Source organism: Coptis chinensis, chromosome 7, assembly GCF_015680905.1.
Source record: "Coptis chinensis isolate HL-2020 chromosome 7, ASM1568090v1, whole genome shotgun sequence".
NCBI lineage: Eukaryota > Viridiplantae > Streptophyta > Magnoliopsida > Ranunculales > Ranunculaceae > Coptis > Coptis chinensis.
The window spans coordinates 15,776,814-15,799,108 of record NC_141462.1 but is presented as its reverse complement, the minus strand read 5'-3'; the positions used below and the strand labels follow the sequence as shown (position 1 = coordinate 15,799,108).

Here is a 22,295-nt window from a genome sequence, read left to right as displayed (position 1 = left end):
AGCAAACCCGGTGGGATTTGAGAATCCCTCAAATATTTTTAATTTGTTACCCGTTTTTTCATGGTTTAGACCATGAAAAACCTTACCAAACATCGTCATTAGGATTGAACAAGTCCTAACAACATTCCACCATCCTACGGTTGGTTTGAACAAATTAAATTAAGGGTATTCCCTTTCCTTAGCCCGATAAAGGCGTCTTGGTTGCTTGCCCAAAGCGCCTAATTACGTGGACTTCGTGGGCTAAACTTGTTGTTGTTTATGGAACATTTTACCCACCCCTAAAGACGGATGAGATGCTTTCTAAGATTCATTTCTTTTCGACAAAATCCTCATGAAACATTTTGAGAGGCTTGGAATCGTTTCACCGATCTGCTTATAGAGTGTCCACACCATAACTTAGCAAAAAAGACCGTTAGTTCGTGCCTTTTTCAAAGGACTTCAACATCACCATAAAGAAGTCCTTGACATAATGAATGGGGGTAGTTTCTTAAGTAAAGGAGCCTCGGAGGCTTATAAATTTTTAGAAGACCAAACTAAGCGAAATAATAACGGGGGGGTAGCGATGATATCCCCCGCTCCGCTAGTTCTTCTTCCACAGTTAAGGCTACCAGTATGTTTGAGGTTAAATCAGATCCTGAGCTTAAAACTCTAATTGAATCCCTCACTAAAAAGGTAGATGCCATTTCTGTACAACAAAAGCCAATCCCCGTTATGAATGTAAATTCAAATCCATGTAGTTTCTGTTGGAGTCCCGAGCATCCGAATCCCATGTCCATTGCCTATGAACAAACTTGTTCCATTAATAGTGAACCTAAGCCCTTGGAGACAAAATCGATTTCGGTTGGAGAAATAACCAAAAGCGTCACACCTCAAGGGTACAATCATCAATATGTTAGGTTAACCAGAGCTTTAACCAAGCTCCACTCACGACAAGGGCAGAGGGTCGGGGTAATTTTAATAATTATAACAACCAAGTGCAACCTCGACAAGGTCAAGCACAAGGTCAAGGTAATTATAATAATTATAATGCTAATAGAGGTATCGTTCGGTAAATAATAACTATCAAAATCCACCAATAAATAATTCACGGAAATAGTTCGGTAACACCACCCGGACTACTACACCCCATGGCCGGATCGTCTTGACACCTTTATACAAGTGAGCCAAAACTTTTCAAACCATGGCTCAATCCAACCAAGCGGCTTCTACAATCCGTAACTAATTTAAACCAACGGTTGGCTCAAGATAAAGCCCAAACCAAAGGTGTGTTTCAGTGCATAATACCTAATCCTAAAACAACAAACCTGACGCTTTGAGGTAGCGGATAATACTAGTAATGAATTTGAAAATGTAGGTGAGATAAATGCCATCACCACTCTCCGTTAAAGCAGAGTGGTTGATAACAAAGTAACTATGCCTATAGTTACCCCACCCGATAGCCCCTTGCTATATTACTAGAATCTTGAAATAGAAACTGAAGAGCCTACCAGCGTAGAGGGTACGATTTACAACACAACCAAAGAAAAGAAAGCTCACGGTAAAACATCCGGTGATACCATTGCTAAATATAGCAGAAACCACCGTTTCCACAAAAATTAGCCATGTTAACTAAGGATACAAATTATGAGGAGATTAGGGATGTTTTAAGAATCTAACTATAAACCTTCCCTTCCTCGAAGCTATTAAAAGCTACCACATCATGCTAAGTTTCTTAAGGAATTGTGTACTACTAGGCGTAAGACAAATATACCAAAAGGCGCCTTTTTAGCGAACAATTCCCAACCTTATCGAACATAATGGAATTGTTAAGTACAAGGACCACGGGTAGATCCCTCTTGTACAATGCACCTTAGGAGATTCCTATCTGACCGCTTTATTAGACACGGGGGCTAGTGTTAACTTACTCCCATTTTATTTGTACGGACAAATAGGTCTAGACAAGATGCAACCCACTAAAATGGCGTTGCAATTAGTGATCGGTCTATTAAGTATCCTAAGGGTGTAAGTCGAAAATGTGTTGGTAAAAGTTCGGGGAATTCTACTATCCGGCTGATTTTGTAGTCCCTCGAGGAGTTAAGCTAACGACTCTGTCGATTATTTTAGGGCGTCCTTTCACGGCAAACGCCAATCGCTCATTAATTGCCGTGATGGTTCAATGTCCATGTCTTTTGGCCATCTTCTGTTGAAGTCAATGTTTTTAAAACAAGGGACCGCGATTACCCGATTCGATCATGGATGGACGAGGTTAGCATGATCGAGAGCTTTGCTCGAGATTATTTCAACAACACGCGTTCCCGATAGTCATATGCCCAAAATTCTTTCCTTTGGAAAGTCGGACTCAATATTTCCATTCCTACACTAGTCGATACACATATTATTGATGAGGGCCGGGATAGATGACTTTTCAAAGATGTAGAGGACTACCATAGTAATGTGGATATGACCAATCTAGATGAGGAATTTGATGAGTTTTTTTTGAGTAGGTGAAATGTCACCCTATCAAGAACTAACTTGCACAACATCCACCTCGATTCCCCTCCTTCCACCCTTTCAAAGGAATCTCGAGTTTGCACTTTTCGATCCTTTTTGTTTCTCCCGTGCTTCATAATTTTTTAAATCCTCCTAGCAAGCGGATACTTGGAAGGACAAACTATTTGACACCTTCATTTTCAGAATTGAGGCAGTCCTACACACACAATGAATGAGTTCGGTGCTAAACCAACAACCTCATTATTAATGTACAGTACTGCTTTCTAAAACTTATCCATATCCACCATATCCTTCACAACCATTCACTTTTCCACACTTATTTACTAGTACACCCACTCATTCAAAAATGAAAAAGAAGGTGCATGATAGGTTACACAATAAGGTTATCCGACTTCGTTTGGATTCCACTAGGCTGTGTCGTAGGAAATCGTGGTGCTTCATTGTGTTTGGATATGTCTTCTGTGATATTTATTTATGGAATGATCCACAACTATTTCGGTTGTTGATATATGATCAACTGCATGTTCATACATATGTTTTAGATAAAGTCTTGAGTATCTGACTATAAACGACTCAAATTTCTGTGTTGGTGCATTCCCTTTCATTCCAATATATTGGTGAGTGCACCATTAAGGTAACCGGGCCCTCCCTATGGAGTGTGTGGCTGTAAGTACCGGATCCTAAGTCCACGGTTCACATAGTTCACGTTTTCCACTCTTGCATGTTTTTCTCGGATTTTTGAGTCATGTTTCTCTATGGTGTGAATTATGTCTTTATTGCTTATTGTTTTTCCTTCTAAAACTAAAATAAAAAAAATAAAAAAATAAAATAAACATAGTAATCTATGAAGTCGAGGAATCGACTTTAAAAGACCACTGCTAAAAAACAAATTTTCTAAAATTCGTTGTAAAAATTTGTTTTGGGGTCAGAATGTTATGTTCTGTACTAAAATGTTTTATGTCCCATTAGAGTTGCTTAGGCCGTTTTATTGTATTACGATTAGGATTGACATGATCTATTCATTTAGATTTCATTCGTTAAGCATAACTTTACGTCATGCACGCACTTCGAGGTGTTTTCCACTATCTCGTATGTCATCCGAAGTCGGAATAGAGTGTTTTATGGATCATTGGATAGGAAATTCTCTCCCGATCATTTCCATATCTCATTCATAAAAAATCGGACAGGTAACGGCGGGAATTTTGATTTGAAATTGCGAAAAAATCGAAAAATCGAAATTTCGATTTCGATTTTGGGCTTGGAGCCCAACTTCGCGCCCACCAGCCCATGGAAGCGGCGCTTCGGCTCTTACATTCTCAACGCAAGTTCATCTTTTTCAACTTCCACGCCATTGCCAAAGCTCCAAAACCTAAAAAAAAAAAAAAAAAAAAATTAAAAGAAATACCATAAACCCAGCCCAAAATCATATCCCAACCCATTTTTGTTTGCAAACACCAATCAAAACAAACTCCACCAATTTAAAACTTCGAAAAACCACCGAAAAATCAAACCAATTGGTCTTTGCGCCACCCACTCCACCACCTCCTCCCTTTGTTCTTCAAGTCGGTCAAGTAAAACCACCACCACCACATCTTATTTAAACCCCGATTCTTATTCCAAACACTAGATGGCTCAGCGCCGAATTATTCGAACAAGTGTTCACTGCCGACCATTTGGCGCCCGTTTTTACGGTGTGAAATGGCTAGTAAAGACTTGGAGTAGTCTGCGTGGTACTTTCGACCGAGGACTTCTATCCACGAAGACTTGGTCGAGGCGGTTCTATAACACCGGGGAGTTGGAGGGAGTAAGATTTTTTGTGTTGGTAAGGAAGAAGAGGGAGGAGTTGACTCCGGAGATTTGTTGGTGAGATTCTAGGCATTCGCCTAGAATCAATCTGATGCCGTTTTACAGGATCCCCGGTTTGACGGGTAGAGCCGTTGATGGGCGTTCTTGTCATCAATGGGAGTTACAATCCAAACTCCCATTTGTAATGCGCCGAGCATCCGAGGACCAACCAAACTGGCTGACCCGATGGATTGGTCGGAATGTCTAGGCAAGGACAAAGGTCATTGACATCGGTCGACCTGCCTCCACGATCCTATGGATACTCCGAGGAGGCGGAAATACGATTTCGTATCACGGAGTTTTCTTGAAACATGATCGGGGGAGGAGGTTGGACGGTCGTTGGCACCTCTTCCTGTGCTTATCACTAAGATCATGTTGAAGATGAAGGCAACTCCGGCTACGAGGAGGATTTACATTACCCTGCGGGAACCCGCGTATCTATAGGGAGAGTGTGTCCAACAAGTGCGGAAATTGCCGGGGATAGGGGAGCGGTGAGGAGGAGGAGCAGAGGGTAGATGAGGATGAGTCGGAGGAGGATGATGGGGAGGATGGCACCTGCTTTTGATACGGATGCCTTCGAGGTGTTGAATACGATCTTTGGAGCGCATGGCTATGCTTCATAGGGGCATCGCGTTCACTCAACACTCACAATGGGACCTCCGGACTCGAGGCGACCATTCATCACAACCGAGATCCGCTTTGAGGGGAGGATGAGAGGGGAGAGCGGGGAGGGCTGAGATAGAAGCCGCCAGCGCCCGAGGTAAGAGATGCTAGCGCGCTTCCCACCTCATCTGGACTCGCCTCACGAGGACACCGCTACTAGGCATAGGCGTCGTCGGCGAAGGGCGGCTATTTCTTTGGATACGGAGCCCGGGAGCCACCACTTTCGATGCATTGCCCTCCGCCACCAGTGGCGAGGTGTTTAGAGAGGATGAGGAGTGATAGTCCTGTTATTTATGTTTTAGTAGTTGTTGTTTTATTTACTTTTGATTGTCTTTATTGTAATGTAATTTTTATTTCAGTAATGTGAATTTTGTAGTGATACTCCGAATGAAAATTTTAATATAAGGGGTTATTTTCAGTTTGTGTGCTTGTTTCATATTAATCCCACCTTCCAAACTTGTTTGGGGGTGGTTTGATCATTTCACGCTTTATTTTTTATAAAAAACCCTAGTGTTAGAATTTACTGCGGAGTAAGGTGAAAATATGGCCGTATAGGCATATCTATGATTGAGAATCATTGTAGGATGAAATCTAGATTAAATAGGTACATTCAGTCATAATATCCAAATAAGAGATACTGGGTTTGAATTAGAATCCAGGATATGAGTTGTTTCCGTTTTCGAGTTTGGAAATTTTAGGATTTCCGGAAACTGCCGAAATTAGTTTTGGCAACTTTCCGATCCATTCTAGCAACTTTAAGCCTATATAAACTTGATACAATCTATCCTCACAACTCACACTACACCTAAACTCCATCACTCACCCCTTCACCCAGCGATTCCCCGTTTCGACTTCATTTTCGCAATTCGCAGCTTCGGGCTTCGGGCCGGCGCCCTAGTTGGCCTTCAGCCCTACAATTCTGTCGAGAAAAATTTGGTGGAGGCCCAGCGCTGCCTAGTCGAAGCGACCAGCTAAGTTCTTGGAAATCAAAAATACAAAGCGCCAGCGCTTTAGTCAGCGCGACCAGCGCTTTTGGAATTCCAAATTCAAAATACAAAAAGCCAGCGCCTAAGTTGCCAGCAGCGCTGATTTTCTGGACCAGAAATTTTCCGGTTTTGGCGTAGTATCCGGATCATTCGCAGCTATTCCAAAGCGTAATTTTGAGATGACATCTCAATATTGATACGAACAGTCTTTCAAAGATTTGTTCCAAAGCACTACTTACGGTGCTTGGTTTGAGGTGATCACATCGTTGGTAGGAACCTCTTATGGTAAGACCGGTGAACTTTATTCTCCGGCACTTGCATCTTATTTTTATAATAACTGCATTTTCTTTGAGGGGCCGGATGGAGAACAAGTGTTCTCCATCACCATTACGATGAACCAATGGAAATTACGGGTTCTTGCTAGCATTTGTTCTTGGACTATAGCGTTGCCCTTGGTAGCATTTTTGTCCATGAACATAGGGCTATTATGTTTTGGATTATGCTAAACATTTTAGGGGAATGGCGTTTTTCTTACGTGAATGGCGCCACTTTGAAAATTTTTCCTTGCTTTAGCCAATGGGCGCCGGTTCTATGACCTTCGGGACTTTGATGTCTAGTTTAGCACGAGCCTATACCATGAGGCATAAGTACCTTCTTATGCCTGTTTTTAATTCCGTATTATGCTATGTTTCTTTCTTTTTTGTACGTTTCCGGCGGATTGGATTAAAGGTAGACCGCGGTCGCGACCCACCAATTGTATTATTCGATCTTTCGTGCAATGACTTGGCATGGGTGGCGGATACAACCTCACCCGAGGTTGCACCCTACACCCCATCGGACCAAGTGGCACTTAATAGGTTAGCAACCATAGATGATAAATGGCGTGAAGCACGGCAAATTATCATAGCATGGCGGAATGGCGAAGGAACCTCACTTCTTTATAGAAGTAGAGGATGGCGAAGATGACGAATAACAGCGGGAGTGGAGGTAAGTTTTAGTTCTGTTAAGTAATGCGCTTATGTCCCAAGCAATTTAATTAGGTTAACCCCATAATGGGTGGAACTCTTATAGAGTTGCGTCGGTTTTATTTCCTATATTGATGCGTTCTAACATTGTTTTGCGGATGTTTTACGAATTTCCACGGCGCTTCAATGGTATTTTTCCTACCCTCTTTATTTACAATGCTTTGAGGACAAAGCATGCTTCTTCTTTGGGGGGCATAGAATCGCGTGTAATTAAGACATCTGTTAGGGATATAGATATATATAATATGCATTTGTTTTCTAGTTAAAATTTCAAAATTTAAAAATATAAATAAATAAGTTTATCTTTATACACTTAGGAATATTGGTATTGTTTTCTTTCTCCATGCTCTTTAACAATCTAGAAGTCTCACATAGTTGTTGCATCGAGAATAATTGTTAGAAACTTAGGTTATCGTAGGTAATAATCTTTGCATCTATCTATAAATATATTACATGAGTATCTATGATTGTTAGCGATAAGTTTACGAAATCTAGGCTAGAGTACTTATTCTACAAATCCTGTGAGAATATAGCCTAAAGCCTATATAATGAAACATTTGAGAAATGACACAAAGGGAGAAGTAAAATCGGATAGAAATCACCGTCCACTTGCTTGATCACTAAACCATATCTAAGTGAGAATTTAGGCGCTCTTTGGATCGATATAGCGAGAAATTCAAACCTATGAATTATTTTCGCTAGTCACTCACGAGCCTTTTCATTAGCCCTTCCATAAACCACAATTCCTTTATCATTACAAAAACAAAACAAAAAAAAAAAAAAGAATAAATCGACCTACTTGATTTAGAATAAGTCGAGAGAATAGAATGAGTGAAGAAAGAAGAAGAAGAAAAAAATTGTGTAAAACAAAAAATTGTTAGTTGCTTCAGAAAATAAAGAAAAAAGTTTCCATCCAAAGAAAGAAAAATAGAAATAAAATAAAAACTCAAAAAAAATAGAATAAAAGAAGTCAAAAGCCAAAAGAAAGAAAAGAAAAATATGAAGCTGGGATGGAAACAAAGTGTAGAAGCAAAAAAAAATAACAAGGTTTTTCTCTGGTTACATAATATGAAGACTCTATTATCTCGGACTTGTTCTCTAGAATATCCATTTCCTTCCTTCTTAAACCATCTCCTAATCCCGTAACACCTAATAAAGACCTCTACAGCTCGATTAGGAATAGGTTAGTGTGATAGTAAGTGGCGGATGTGTTTGATTGACCCGGCTTCCTTGTTGTCATTGAGATTGTAAAGGTAAAGTGTACTTACTTGTACCTTTGGAGATGAGAAACTTGAGTGCAAAATCGAGTGTTGTTTCTTGACTATTATTGTGAGAACCTATTTAGGGGGCTATTAGGAGTTCTGAGAAACAAAACCTGCTAAACATTTGATAGTACTACTCATTGTATATATGTTTATTGTAGATGATTGATTATTATGCATATATTAACTTAGGGTTTTGATTTGGTTATTCTTATGTAATTGCTAGAGATGTATAGATAGTTGAGCATGAATAAAGGAAACAATAGTTTTATTTTTCTTAGTCGTTGTAGTATAGATGAAGTTTGTGAGTACCTTCAACTTTGGAAAACTCTCCGCGAGGGCTATAACTTCGTCCACTAGGAATTCCTAGTGGTTTAAGATACTGTTGCATATGGTCAATGCAATGCACTCACTCAAAGCGAGAGTAGTTAGAACTCCATTTTTGGTCACTTATTCTAATTTCTCATATTTGCTTGAGGACAAGCAAAATGCATTTTGGGGGTGGTTTGATAAGAGCCCAAAATTGTAGTTTTAACCCCTTAATAATCATCTTGTTAGACCAATTATGTGAATAATAAGTAAGAGTTAACGATTCAGCGTTTTTATGCATTTCAGGGCTTCAAAGTCCATTATGTGCGAGAAATGTACCACTTTAGCGAGATCTGAGGAGCAAAAGTCGATTAGAACTTCGAAAGCCGTATCTTTGGACTCAGACCTCGGAATTGGGCATACCTTATGTCAAAACGACCGGCTCGGAAAGAGCTTTGCAATGGTCAAGCCTTGACCCAATCAGAGGAGCAGAAGTGGACGAAAAGTCTGTGGAAGTCAACTGCAGCTGAAGAGGCCTTTTGAATTTGAAAGAATGGGGTTTTGGGCTGATTCTCGGCCCAAAACATGGCTCAAGCCCATGCACGAATTTTGGATCTGAATGTATAAGAACAAAAGCTTAAGTCTTTGTTAATGGTAGATTAATTAGTAGAGAAATTAGGGTTCATAGCTTAGAATAGAAAGTAGCCATTAAAATAGCTTCTAGATCTAGATTTAATTGTTTTTTTAATTAGTTTCAAATCCTTTATTGGATTAAACCTTAATCTTGTTCTTCATTGGATTAGATCAATAAAGTAGTATTCTTTATCCATTTCGATTTTGTCAATTCCAATTCTAGATCTAATTTCAATTCATGTCCTTAGTTCAATTTAGTCATTAAATTAGATTTCATTATTGTTTAATTAAATAAATTTCAATGCTTTATATTATGTTTAGTTTTAATATAAATGGAAATGATTGGAATGATTCAAGGCTAAACCTCCATTAGGGGTTGTGAAGCCTTGATGAAAGCTTGATTCGATTATCATTAGAATCGTCGTATTTTCTATTCCACTCTAGAAATGATTAGTTCACCATGAGAATGGGTTTAATTGTTCACATGCTAGTTATGAATTGGTAGAAATGCCATGTATAATTAGGGATTAGGAATAACCAATTGTTGTGAAGCGATTCAATTCGGATTCTGACGATTAAGTGGTTAGTGGATTAAGTTGAGTTAAGGTGGAATCAACCCCCTACAACTCCTTATCATAGAATCAACGTATTAGCATTCCTTAGTATTAGATAACCGACTAGTTGCATCTTGTGGGTAGTTGCATCGTAGTATAATTCCCCCCGTAAAACTCTCATAGACTTAAAAGCGACTAGTTAGATTAGAAAACATCCGTCTGCTAGAGCACTAGGAGTGGAGCGAACCGTACTCCATTCTATTTCGATAGACACGAGAGTAGAATTCTTTGATAAACATATAGCATCATTAAGTCTAGTTTTACTTACGTTGTGAATTCATCGTTTATTTATTAGGTAAACTAGTCATTTTGAAGTTTATCGGATAGATACAAGGTTAATAGTAGACAATCATGGTTAGCTTTTATCCACCATTTTCTTTTAACTTTTAATTGTTTGAAAAAAAATTCTGATCGATAACTTTCATCCTCACTTTTATGTTTAGTTACAATTGATATTTGAGGCTTCACAAAACAAGATTGTTTAATATCAATCGTTTGCTTCACAAAATCGGTTTGAGGCTTTTGTATGTTGGTCTTTTTGGTTATAAGTCTTTGTGTTTTTCTCAGAAAATTTGAGTCAAAAATGTATGTCTTCATTCAATTTGTTAATGATGTAAACCTTCGATAGCTATGGGACTCGAAAGTATATATTTAATTTGTGTTTTCGATAATGGCTTTTTACAAGGTGCTTGGATGATCTGACATTAGTCGAGACATTCAAGTTCTTTGCTGTACTAAGTCCGTAGTTGGGTAACAACGAAGAAAAAGTTTCAAAAAATGGGGACCAAAAAATGGGCGAACGTATGTGAGATAACTTAAGTCTCGCTTATGATCCAGTGCTCAAATATTTTGCCGCTTATAGTAAAAACAAAGTCAGGAGGAAAACATCTTATCGTCTCAACCTTCTCTTCCCTTCCTTTTCGGGTAAAATCCTTTCTTTGCCTCCTCACGATTGTAAGTTAGAAAAGGTAAAGAAACTCTTCTCTTCCGGTGAAATCCTCCACCGAAACGGTGTTGAGTTGAATAGAAGTTCTTATATATTTCTCCATTCTCCTTGTTTTGTTTCTTCTTGGGTAAAATCCTTAACTGCTTAGCGGTTTGAGTTCGAAAAGAAACATCAAAGAATGGACCTTTATGAATTTGAGTGTCCCCCGCGGGTAACACGATAGGCCAAGATAATCCACACACTCTATTCGAGAGGCGACCGTGGAAATGGAACCAAATGCTACAAACATAACGACAAAAAAACTACAGCAAGAAAATCTCTTACGCTTGAGAAGCGAAGACGGCCCATACAACAACAAATTGGAAGTGCATGAGCTTCCAAGCCCGGAGAAAATGGGTGACTACCCGCCTATTACAATACCGGAGAAAGCGTATGAGAAAGGTTTGCAATCTTGTAAATTCATGCGGTGGGGTCGTTATTGATTTGCGAAAGTACCTATTGAGAAAGTCGTGAGATCGCAAAAGAGAATCTGGAAGCCTTCCGGGAGTGGGTGATAACGCCCATTGGCAAAGGATATTTGTTCTTACGTTTCTCCAATCTTGGCGATTTAAACAGGGGTGTGGGCAAAAGGAGCTTGGGACTTTGACAAAAGTCCCATGAGAATTAGCTTGATGGACACCGAACTTTTGTCGGATAGCCGAGAGCAGTCTCATGCTCTAGTGGTTTGATTTCGGATCGGGACAAGAATTAAGGAACCGTAAACTCTCATGTCCATTGCACGAGGGATTGGATATCCAATGCAGATTGATGAAAATACGCTTAACCGAGAATCACGGGTATTATGCCAAAATCTGGTGGATGTGGATTTATCAGCCCATACCCCTGATCGGATATATGTCAAAACCAAGACGGTGAAATTTTGGCAATCGGTGGAAATTGGGAAGTCACCAAAGATGTGCACACACTACAAGATTATCGGACATCCGGTTCTTGAATGTAGGAAACTCAAAGGAGATATGCAAACTACTAGAGGGAAGGAAAACAAAGAGAAGGAAGTCATGATAGATTTAACACGGTGGTTGATCATCCCGAGATAAACCAAGAAGGAAAAGAGGGTAAAAAAATGGACCCAAGCGGATCTAGTAAACGGGGAGGCTTTGTGGCGCCAAAATCCATTGAGCAAATGGCGGAGACTCTAACTCATAATAGATTTGAGAATCTAGAGGTGGAGGAAGTCCATATCTTGGAGGAGCGGGGCAGCATGGTATAGAGAAGGGCTGGGAATCTCTTGGTGATACAAACAAAGATGGAGATCTTGCTTTCGGGCAGCCAGAAAAGTCCGGAAGAACTTCTTCACTGGTCCAGATATATGTGAAACACCTGCGAGGGAGGAGGATAACTTGTCTTTGGAGAAAACCCCAGAGGGTAATTGTAAAGGCTCCTACAATCACTATCGGAGGCATGGTTCACCCTCCGAGGGAGTGATATATTTCGGAGACTACACCTCACGAGGGAGGAAGAAATCATGACTTTGGAGATAATCCCAGAGGGTACTAGTACAGTTCCTACCATCTCTATTGAAGGCGGTGGTTCACCTTTTCGAGGGATTGATATACCTCTAGAGAATAGTTCGGATGGGACTGCAGTGAGCCAAGAGAGCATTTGAGTCCCACGTGACCCTGATAAAGCGGCCCTAAACACTTTGGAACTGAAAATTCTCCGGGAAAGATGCTTGCGGACTTCGGAAGCTGAAAAATTCTAAAATACATAGGGGTTTTGAACTCTCAAGAGGAAGAGAAACCTCCGGACACGTAAACATCAACACCTTCCCCGATGGGCAGATTTGATAGAGGAAGGGGAGATAGAGGAACCATTTCATATCGATGATAACTCAAGGTCGGATTCTCCCGGAAGGACAAGGCCTCTTTACCAACAAAGGAGTGAAACCACGATGGGCAACTACAACATCGACACCCCCCCCACGAGGTCCGAGTCAAGGACTTGGAAAGAGGATGAACTAAAAGGGATATCTCTAGTTAGTCAATAAAGCTCCAATTTTCGCGATGAGGTGCATCTTTTGGAATATTAGAGGAATCGAAACGATAAATCCACAGAATCGTTTAGCGAAGTTAATCAATAAATGGGAGCCGATATTTTGGCATATAGAACCGAAGATCAATCCTCAGGATATGCCTATGTCTTTTCTCCAATCATATGGGATGAGTACAACTTTTCATTATAACTCAGGACGAAGTCAGATTCCAAATCTTTGGCTGTTTTGGAAGTCATCTATCAACCCTCCTAATCTTCTGCACTGTTCACAGCAACATCTCACAGTGGAGGTGGAGGGTCCATTATCACTATTATCCACGCCATTGTATCATGGCAGAAACGAGGAGACAGGCTGAACTTCAAAGACATCAGTACTACTAATCTACCATGGCTCTTAATGGGGGACTTCAATGCCTACTTGAGCTGCTCTGAAAAACAAGGAGGTAACAGACCATCAGCAGGGGCAATGCACGATTTCTGTGAATGTGTGAGTAATTCTCAGCTTATGGAAGTTCCGAGCAATGGGTTTCACCACACTTGGTGGAATAAGTAGGTGGGCCGATTTAAAATAGTGGGAAAGGCTTGGACCAAGAATGTTTTGTAATGCTATATGGAGCTCCAAATTCCGGGATGGAACTATAAAGTGTGCAATAGAGTTTGTTCGGACCACTCTCCCTTAGTGGGGCACAGCATCGAGATTCCGAGGCCCAAGAACGTCCCTTTCAAATTCTTTAATATGTGGTGCTCTCACCCATCCTTTAGAGAGGTGGTACAACGAGTTGGGAAGTTCCTATCCTAGGACACTTTCGATTTTTGCTTTAACCCAAAAATTGAAGAGGCTAAAAGGAGTTTTGAAGCGATGGAACAGGGAAGTCTATGGAAACATCAAAACTAAGGTGGAATTGGAGTCAAGGATTCTAGAGCCGGATCACGAGGACAGTTTGACCAAGGAAGTATGTCCGGAGTTTCACTATGCAAATGCTTGATCAAGAAAACAAAGTGGAGGGGCTGTTAGAGCAAGAACAAAGTTTTTGAGGCAGAAATCGAGATTGAAATGGGATAATGACTTTGATAGAAGTACCAAATACTTTCATGCACAAGCCAATCTCAAAAAGCAAATCGGTGATCACCGAGATGAGGAATAATGAAGGGATCAATATGGATTCTCAAGATGAGATTGGAGATTTCTTGATCGAGCACTATTCGGAGAAATTCAAAAGAGTCGAGCATGACATTGGTAGGGATCTTATTCACTCTATGCCCCATATTATCTCTAAGCAGATAATGTAGCTCGACAGTACTACCAACGGCCCAAGAAATAAAAGCGCCGGTTTTCTTACGAATGCGGATAGTTCTCGGGGCGGATGGTTTCACTGGGTTTTTCTTCCATCACTGCTGGGACATAGTGGAATATGATGTAGTAAGGGCGATAAGCTATTTCTTCAGGAGGTCTAGTTTGCCCTTTGGTTTTAATTCTAACTTCATAGTCTTAATTCCAAAGGAAAGAAATGCAAATCGGTGAGCAAATACGGACCGATATGCCTCTCAAATTTAGTCTACAAGGTGATCCGCGAAGATTCAGCTTCTCGATTAAGTCCTCTAGCTGAACGGATCATCAGCAAGGAGCAGTATGGATTCATCCCGAATAGAAACTCACAGCAAGCCATTGGTTTAGCCTCGGAGTTAATCAATGAGCTGAAAGCACCCAGACGTGGAGGAAGCATAGCCATAAAGATTGATATTTCTCAAGCTTTCGACACTATGGACTCGAATTCTTATGGAACGTACTCGGCAAAGAATCGATTCATGAGAAATGGATACAGTGGATTAAAGGTGCTTTCACAACCAATTCTCTATCTATCATGCTAAATGGAGGCCCCAAGGTCACTTTCTGACCCTGGCGAGGTCTCAAGCAAGGTGACCCCCTCTCCCCTTTGTTATTTCATTATGGCCGAGGACTGCCTGAGCAGAAATATCAGCCATATGGTCAGGGAAAAGAAGATTCTACCGATGGTGGTGCATGCGAAATACTCTAGTCCGTCTCACCTTATGTTTGCGGATGATGTGTTCATTTTCAGCAATGCTAACTCAAGAAGCATCAAGAATCTCGTTCAGATTTTGAAACAGTGCTCGAGGGAGTCCTCGGGGCAGCTCGTAAACAAGGACAAATGCAAGATCTTTCTCAGTCCTATGAACAATAGAAGAAAGAACCTTATCAAGGGGAATCTGAACATGAATGAAGGTACCCTTCCAGAAAAATATCTAGGGGTTCCTCTCATCGATTGGGGAAAGTAACCAAAGCGGCTCTAACTCCTTTGATTGACAAAATCGAACAAGAGCCTCGGGGTGGGCGGGGGAAGATGCTATCATTCCAAGGAAGGGTAGTGCTAGCTAAGCATGTCCTTAATTGATATCCCTGTCCACAACATGGCCATGTACAAATGGCCAAAAGCGGTCAGTAAAGGAATGTGAAACAATTATCGGGAACTTTATCCGGAGTGGCAACCCAGTGAGAGGAAGGCTATCACCGTATCTTGGGAGAAATCATGCAAACCAACAGAGGAAGGCGGACTAGGAATAAGGAGGCTCAAAGATATCAATCTTTCCATGCTTATGAAACAAGCTTGGATTTTATTGATCGGAAGGAGATTGGCGAGAATTCATGAGGGGTAAATACACTAACCGAGCTGGAGGTTGGTCCAACTTCAAAACTTCAACGGTTTGGGCCGGGTATTAAATGGGCTCAATGAAATGGCACCTCTACATGGCTGGAATGTTGGGAATGGAGAGACAATAAATATCCGAGGGAGAATTGGGCTGTTTGCAAAAACCCATATCGCGATTTTTTCGGGAGGAAAAAACGAGAGATTCTAAAGTATCGCTAGACTTAGTGAATTCATTCGGGGGATCGATGGGCTTTCTCCATTGAAATGTCACAAGTTCTTCATCACTTGGGAATTGATACTTCTAAGCTGCCACAGCCGGATAGTTCAAAAGAGGACTCAAGAGTTTGGATGGCTTCTACAACCGGAAGTTCTGATGGCGTCGACACGTGAGGCTATCGAGAACAAAGGCACCGCAGCCGGCATGGAGTGAATTTATTTGGAGATCCAAAGTACTTCCGAGAACACAAGGTATTGTGTGGAAGCTAAGCGCGTGGGCGGCAAGAACCCGATGATCAGCTACGAAAAGGAAGACCCACCTCGCATCGATCTCTGTCTACATCACCAATCGGGAGGAAACGCTAGATCATGTTCTCTTTCAACTGCCCATTAAGCCCAAGAGGGTTTGGAGCTATGCCGCGGCAGATTTTTCACATTCAGCGAGAGGTGGAATCATTTTCAGATGTCGCGGCAATGAGCAAACATTACAGCTCGCTCATCACGGACATGTGGAAAGCGTGCTCATTGGCGATCATGGTAAGTTTGTGGAAAAATAGAAACAAAGTCATATGCGATAACAGAGTTTCAAGCTATCCACAAGTGTGCTTCCTCGTCCGAGAAAGCGATCATAAGAGCTCATCATAAGTCCCTCGGGACATATGGAAAATTCAGTACATGATCTCCGTTCTCGGACATTTCAAGCTCCAAAGACAAACTTGAAGAGTCCCAAAATCTTGAATGCTTTTGGCTCTTACCCCTCGGGTATTCTCAAGATAAATCTTGATGGGTGCTCGGGGAAACCCAGGGGCGATCGGGGATGGGGGTTTGTGTTCCATAACTACAAAGGAGAATTCACAGGAGCAGCGGCCCGGAGGAATGGGTACGCCCACAAACTACATGGCGAAAACAATGGCAATTGTGCGGTACGTAAAAACAAGCGCTCGAATTGGGATGGAGATATATTTGGGTGGAATGCGACTCCTCATCTGTTGTTCACGCTTTCCAGAATAACAAAATGCATTGGAGAGTGAAGGAAATATGGAAATCTCTTATGGGACAGGCAGAATGGATAAATGTCACTCCATCTTGGAGAGAGACTAATTTGGGGCGACCGGTACTTGCAAGCAGGGCTGCTCTATCTCAGGGAGATAATATATGGTGGGCATCTAGACCCTCTTTCATGAAAAAATTGGAGAACCACTATACTACATATTATCGTTTTGTTAACTAGATAAACATAATCTAGTAATGACCTTGTATTCCTTTTTCTTTTTCTGTCTTGTCACTTTCGATTCCATGTAACCATTATTCTTTTATTAATCAATTACCTTTAGCAAAAAAAAAAAAGTCCGTAGTTGGGTTAATCAATGAGAAGTATATTGTTTTAAATTTTCAGGTTATGACATGTTTTATATTTATGTAATGTCGAAAATATAGAGGAGACTCTGTCAAAAAATTTCAGAAAAGTCACGTACTTTAGGTATATAATTGTACGAGTTTTGGGGCGTTGGACTCGAATATTTAATATGTGTTTTCGGTAGTGGCTTTGGACGAGGTGCTTGGATGATCTGTACCAGTTTTGCATACTGACCTTCATCTCCAAGTTAGTGCATTTCATCTAATTTTATTTTATTTTATTTTTGTGTTTGTTCATGTGTTTCGACGAACAACAGAGTCGGCCAATCAGGTGTACACAATGAATGATTGATACTCAAAGAAGACATATTCGTAGTAGGTTCCAGTCTCAATATTTCCTTCTTGCATGTGTAAGTGTGATGTAGTTTTTAAATTTTTTGCACTACTATAAAAAAAACTAATTTTTTTCCTAGATTGAAAATTTCTTCAAAAATGGAATCAAACGATGGGAAATTATATCTATGCCGAAAAAGATAAAGCATGATCTGACAGACGAATAAGCAGTTTACCTGATAATGTTCTTCACAAATTTTCACTTTAGTAGATACAAAATACGCTGTGCAAATGAGCATTTTTGGTTTGGGCTGAGTGTGCATAATGGATCACGCTTTTAACGCCTCTGAACTCCTTCATTATGCACTCTGTCAAAGTACTAAATGAGGAGTTGGGTGATAATAATATTTTCAGAATGGGGACCAATAACCAATGCAAGAATTGATTAAAGGATTGTGCGACTAATGACAGGGTGAAACAGATGTAATTTAGCGATGCAACTAGCATCCATAATTTCTTCTTTTTTTCGCCTCCATACAGATGATTTGAAAAAAACACCACTCCGTCATTTTAATCATTCAATCTCCATACACATGAAATGAGATCCACAATATATTGAAAATTTTTAAATGGTAATTTTGCCACATAGATATCTTCCAGAAAGTTTTTACTTACACATTCAATTCGCTCACATATTAGGGTTTTTTAGACTTTGGTACCACTTTTTAGTGCGATATTAGTAAATAGTACCACATTTCAAAAATATTAGAAAATAGTACCACTTCTGTCAGTTTGAGTCAAACTATTTCAATCTGTTCGTATTTTCATAATGTCCATAATACCCTCAATGTGGTTATCACATGGTGAGTAGGCAAAATACTGTTTCCGATCCAACCCGAGTATGTCATGTTTTAACCGATCCGAGAACGCGAGCTCATGAAATCGATCCGAGATCTGATTTACAAGAAACGGAGATAAACCAAGATTATTGGTGCTCACTCATTAGTCATCATCGTAGTTGTCGCAGTCTCATAATCAAAATTCAAATTGGCGCGTGATAGATTCCTTTTAGGAGAAGTGACAATTGGACCATCTCGAACCGATTCTTCATTTCAACAGCTTGAGGCTTGACCAAAATTGAATTCAACGCAAAACTTCAGTATTCGAAAGGGGCAACAAAACCTATTAATACTCTCTTTGCGAAGCCCATCTCTCGCCTCCCCGCAATAAACCCAAAGAGGTGGTTTAGGCTTCTTATCGAAAAAACACATGATCAAATGTCTTATCCTTACTAACTTCCTTATTCCCTCTAAACACATAACTCTTATTAATAAAAGGAAACCCAAGTTCATGTAAACTAACAAAAGTCCCAAAAGTAATTAGCCCTGTTGGAGTTATCCCTCACATGAGGAAAGAAACAGAGCTGGAGAGAAACGGAGCGAATTCGACATCGAAAATGTCAAAGCGCGCCCGCGCTCATATGGGGCGCGACCCGTGCTTAGAGCTCCAATATGTTAGGTGCGACCCGCGCTCATATATAGGAAGCGACCACCTTCAAATTTCCGATGTTTTGGCGACCAGCTCAAAAGGGGTCTTCGCGCCAGTCTAATTTCGTGGGCTTCGCTACAGTAACTACAAAATTTGGTTTTTGGAGATAAAAACCAAAATCAAGGTTTTGGAAAACCTAAGACAAAAACAAAGAGAGAGAAACTCAATCTTGAAAGCTATCAAGATTGAGAGATAACCTTTACAGAGATACAACCCTGTAAAGAGATAAGAGTGATCTAGTAAGGTGAGAGACTGCAAAGAGTGATTGTAATCTTCCTTCCTACTTTATTAAGAACTGGCTCTTGTGGAAGTAGGCATCATTGGCCAAACCACGGTAAATCTTTGTGTTGTGGTTTGCTTTTACTGCTTTACATTATTATTTGTTGTTGATAGTTGTTTAGCGAGTTGGGCATGTTAGTATAGGTTGTAGTTGATATTTAGATTTTGTCCGGAGTTGAATTGTGTCCATATACAAGTTATCTGTGTAGTGGGGGAATCGATTGGTATTGGTATAATCCCCAACAAGCCCCACTAGAGAATTATCCGGTACCAACCCGACCACCTGCGACAAGGCAGATTTCAAGAAACCCAACTCTTCCTCAATCATACAAGTATCAACAACAAACAAAAACATAGGGGCAAAACATAATTGGTTTTCTCCAAAGACTCATATTCAATAGTAGTATATTGTTGGAAAAGTTCAGCAGGGAGATTGCCTTGGGATATGGAATGGTAATGAGATGGGAACTGATTACATTGGTGACAGAAAACACAGATCCAAATTTTGTTGATATAATCAGTTATGGAAAACGGGTTTAGAATTGATCTGCATGTTTTGCAAGGTAGAGGAGAGTATGGTACGACGGGCATGTCTGGGAATGGTTTTAAAGGTGTGTAGATTGCAGAAACTGGGATTATGAAATTTGAAGATAATGATGAGAGATTAGAGAGAGGGTGTTAGAGGTAACGATTAGCGAGTCTAAAGATTTTAATGAAAGAGAGAATGAGTGTTAGCGTTTGAATGAGACAGAGAAGAAGATGGTTACGGGATAGAGTGAGAGTGATATGTGGGAGTTTCCCTCTTTTTATTTTATTGGGATTAACGAAATAAAAGATAAACGGCCAAGATTAGATTAGATTAGATTAGATTAGATCGCACAGACCAATAAGAATGTAACACGTGGTGACTAGCAACTTAAAAAATGGTACCAAAACCTAATTACCTAAAACACGTGAGAGGCACGCTGAGGGGTAATGTCACCATATTGAAAATACTACCAGATTGACTGTGATCAATTCGGTCAACTAACGGTCAAGAAAAAAAGTGGTACCATTTCCTAATATAGGTATAAAACAAGATTTTGGACTCGGGACATACGCCCGGAATATATTAAATATTTTGTGTGCTGACAAGGCTTTTACAAAATATCTCACACAAAATTTTGAATTAGAATATATTTTTATTGAAAATAAACCGAAATACGTTAATGAGCAGCAATTATGGTACATAAGTACTTGGAAACTAAGGGATCAAATTGAGATAGCCTCTTCACTTTGTGGTTTAGGATATTAATCAATAATTTTCAAATAGAATTATCTTAAACTCGATCTAGCTTGTATAATAGTTTTCTTAGATTTATGGTGATTTAGCAGCAAATTTTCGAATCAGAATATATTTTTATTGAAAATAAACTGAAATACGTTAATGAACAGCGATTATGGTGCATAAGTACTTGGAAACTAAGGGATCAAATTGAGATAGCCTCTTCACTTTGTGGTTTAGGATATTAATTCGTAATTTTCAAATAGAATTATCTTAAACTTGATCTAGCTTGTATAATAGTTTTTAGATTTATGGTGATTTAGCGGCAAATTTTGAATCGGAATATATTTTTATTGAAAATAAACCTAAAAATCGTTAATAAGCAGCGATTATGGTGCATAAGTACTTGGAAACTAAGGGATCAAATTGAGATAGCCTCTTCACTTTGTGGTTTAGGATATTAATCCGTAATTTTCAAATAGAATTATCTTAAACTCGATCTAGCTTGTATAATAGTTTTTTAGATTTATGGTGATTTAGCGGCAAATTTTCGAATCAGAATATATTTTTATTGAAAATAAACTGAAATACGTTAATGAGCATAAGTACTTGGAAACTAAGGGATCAAATTGAGATAGCCTCTTTACTTTGTGGTTTAGGATATTAATCCATAATTTTTAAATTGAATTATCTTAAATTAGATCTAGCGATTTATAGTGATTTAGCGGTAAATCATCACTGCTCAGCTTACGTATTAATGTATAAAAATCACTAAAACAGATTAATTATTTCCATATCCTCGAAGAATACATTACTCTCAGTTGAAAAGATTTATCACATGAACGTGTCATACGAACGGGTGCCGTTATATTAAATTATTCTAAAAATTATTAGCAACTATGCATAGCTATGAGATATAAAAATTATATTAATTACTCATTTAAATTTCTTTCACCACTCTCTATAAAAATGAAGCATCATACTTTGATAAAACTCACCTACTTCTTTTTATTATTAGGTTTAACAATAAAAGTTTGATTAAAGTTTTGTGAGAATGCCCAATGTGGCGAAAATAATATTGAAGCTACTTGAATAGTAAGACATTCTGAATCACAAAAAAAGAATTATGATAAACACTACTTAAAATATAAAACTATATTTGTTGAGACATTTATTCCCCTACATATAATACAAATATATTTTAGGGTTATTAGTTCAATGCATTTGCATCAATTTTTTGATTTTCCATTAATTATTCTTTGAGATTAGTTTAATGTAGCATGTTGCATCCAGTTTCCAAATTCTCATTAATTATTCTTTGAGGTTAGTTCAATGTAGTTGCATCAAGTTTCCAATTTTCCATTAATTATTATTTGAGGTTAGTTCAGTGCAATTGCATCCACTTTTTGATTTCCTGTTAGTTAATCATTAAGGTTAATTTAGTACAGTTGCATCCAGTTTTCGATGTTTCGTTAATTAGTATTTAAGATTAGTTCATTGCATTTGCATCCAGGTTCCAATCTCTCATTAATTACTCTTTGAGGTTAGTTCAATACATCTGCATCCAGTTTTTTATTTCCCGTTAATTGTTTTTCTAGAATCTAGATTAGTTCGATAGTTTACAATTTCTATACAGTTTGCATACATGTAAGAATCTGTTTTTATAAACTCACTTTCATTTTGGGTTCCTAATTACTCGTAATTACTCATGTGAGAAGGCTAAAAAAGCGGGCATTTCTGCTTTGAGGTCAGTGCGATACAGTTACATCCGACTTCCGATTTCCAGTTAACTATTTTTTGAGGTTATT

General features: G+C 39.3%; 1 pseudogene; it reads right to left on the bottom strand.

Moving 5' to 3' along the window:
• Positions 1–303: 303 nt before the first annotated feature.
• LOC147486217 (small nucleolar RNA R71) lies at positions 304–398 on the bottom strand (annotated as a pseudogene).
• Between the last annotated feature and the right edge of the window lie 21,897 nt (positions 399–22,295).